This window comes from Phoca vitulina, unplaced genomic scaffold (assembly GCF_004348235.1).
Source record: "Phoca vitulina isolate PV1807 unplaced genomic scaffold, GSC_HSeal_1.0 scaffold12, whole genome shotgun sequence".
In the NCBI taxonomy this organism is placed as follows: domain Eukaryota; kingdom Metazoa; phylum Chordata; class Mammalia; order Carnivora; family Phocidae; genus Phoca; species Phoca vitulina.
In genome coordinates this window covers 39,814,974-39,817,548 of record NW_022589715.1, presented here as the reverse complement: position 1 = coordinate 39,817,548, position 2,575 = coordinate 39,814,974, and the positions used below count along the sequence as shown (strand labels likewise).

Genomic DNA, 2,575 nt, shown 5'->3' with positions numbered 1-2,575 from the left:
TCCATGCTAGGTGTTCCCATGGATATATTATCTCATTTAATCTTTGTTATTTATTGAAGAAAAAGATGGTTTCCTTTTGAAGCTAAGACTCTATTACTGTGATTGCTGAGGGATACCGATACATTCAATTCTAGAATATCTTATCTGGTTTATAGATTTCCAATCAGTGCCTAGATGCCAACTAGGGTTTACTACAAAGTTAGAGAATTTCAAAGCTGGAAGGTATCTTTGAGGTTGCATGGGATCAACCCTTATAATTTTACAAATGAGCAAAGAGCCCCAGATGGGCAAGTGACCTACCATAGTTAATTCGAAAGAGCACTAGTTTTGAAAATCTCCCCCCTAAGTTTAGAATTCTTACAATAAAACCATTAAGATGCATTTAATTCTTGCTGAACATCACCAACAGAGTAGGCATCATAATGGCCTGCCCTGAGATGGGCCCCTTCTGCATGGAAAGAGGCTTACCACTTGGGGAGGAATTGCATGGTAATCCTCAAGGAACAAAAAGCCTCAGACTCCCAGCACTGCAATAAGGCAGACAGTCTGCCGAGTCCAAGCCGAACCAAGACATGCCCTTTGCTTGACTTTTTTATTATATAAGAAAGCATGAGGAGTTCAAGCCAACACTTTTTTCTCCCTAAAAAAAAAAAAAAAAAAAAAAATACAAAAGAAAAAAGAAATGACTGCTTATGGAAGATGGATAACAAGAGTCCTGAGTCCTTTACTTCTCTTCCTGATAAACATTTCCTCACAACACATTCCCAGCAGGACTCATCCCATCTGGTAGAATGATGAGAGAATGATTAAATCACTTTTCCTTTATAAAATGTGTGTACCTCCTTCTTACTGGACCGAGACTCCGGATTGACATTCCCCATTTTATATCTCTCTCTGAGAATCATCTCCTGACCTGCACAGCAGACTTCAGAAAATCAAAAAGCTCTTCTCCCTGATTGGTTTATCAGGAAAACGATTCTCCTGATTGGCTTATGTCCGCTCCTCACGGGCCAGTGGAATGTCCCACAGTGGTGGTGACCCTGTGACTTCTCCTTGCGGTGGGCCAGGTACTGGAGGGGCAGGGCAGGCAAAGGGCTTGGGAGGGCACAGGGAGCCACAAAGGTGCCCAAGGCCAAAGTCTGTAGAGGTAATCTGAGTCTAAATATCTGGAAGAGCACATGCAGGGTGAAGTCAGGAGGCTACTGAAATTGGAGTTGCTAAGTTAAGGGTGTGGATTTGAACAGAAGTGGGCTTGTAGCACAGGCAAGTCAGGACCAGGCAAGAGGGTCTCTGGAAGACAGCCCCAGATTCCAGCTAGCAGGTGCATCTTGCCACGTGTGGTTGGCAGCGCCTGGTGTTTTGAAGTGGCTGAAGTGGCCAGGATCAGTGGACCTGGAAAAGCCACTGGTCTGTGAACAAAACTAAGAGTGCTAGGGTCTGAGTTAGGTCTGAAGTGAAAACTGGATCCCCACATCCAAAGAGGTCAACAGGATGTAAAGTCAAGGACAAACCCATTGTTAGTCCAATAAGCATGTTTGACAAATCAAGGGAGGAGCAAGAATGCATGTGTGAAGCCAGGGAGAGCAGGCAGCCGTAATGGTCAATGTCGGCAGAGTGCAGTACAGCACTGGGGTGGGATGGGCTACAATGATTCCAGGGCCAAGGAGTGGAGGGTACAGCCACTCTTCATTCTGTTCCTGTGCTCTGAATGAGATGTGTCTTGTGCCATAAAAGTACCACCAGAGCTTTCTGCTGTAGGCTTGAGAGGCTGGTATCAAGATGGGCAAGTTCATGAAACCTCAGAAGGTGGTGCTGGTCCTGGCTGGATGCTACTCCGGATGCAAAGCAGTCATCATGAAGAATATTGATGACGGTACCTCAGACCATCCCTACAGCCATGCTCTGGTGGCTGGAATTGACCGCTCTTCCCACAAAGTGACAGCTGCCACGAGTAAGAAGAAAATGGCCATGAGGTCAAAGATCAAGTCCTCTACAAAAGTTTATAATACGATCATTCATGCCCACAAGGTACTCTGTGGATATCCCCTTGGACAAAACCGTTATCAACAAGGATGTCTTCTGAGACCCTGCCCTTAAATGCAAGGCCTGACGAGAGGCCAAGGTCAAGTTCAAGGGGAGGTACAAGACCAGCAAGAACAAATGGCTCTTCCAGAAGCTGCAGTTTTAGATCCGTTTTGTTTCAGTCATTAAAAATAGCACAAAAAAAGTACCACCAGCATGACTATAGTTAATAACACAGTATTACATATTTGAAATTGCTAAGAGAATAGATGTTAAAAGTTCTCATCACAAGAAAAAAATTTTTTGTAACTATGAACAATGACAGATTATCAACTAGACTTAGTGGTGATCATTTTGCAATATATATTTGTATATATATATTTGTATAAAATCATTACAATTTCATTACATTGAAACTAATATAATGTTATATGTCGATTTTACCTCAGTAAAAAAAGTATCACCAGTAACTTTGTTTACTCTTTTGCCTTGCATTAATTGAGAGTATGAAGGAGAAAAGAAAACTTTGCTTATGGGGAAGAGTATGTTTGTG

The 2,575-nt window shown here is 42.8% G+C and overlaps 1 pseudogene; it reads left to right on the top strand.

Moving 5' to 3' along the window:
• The first annotated feature begins 1,779 nt into the window (after positions 1–1,779).
• LOC116636476 lies at positions 1,780–2,188 on the top strand (annotated as a pseudogene).
• The last annotated feature ends 387 nt before the right edge of the window (positions 2,189–2,575 follow it).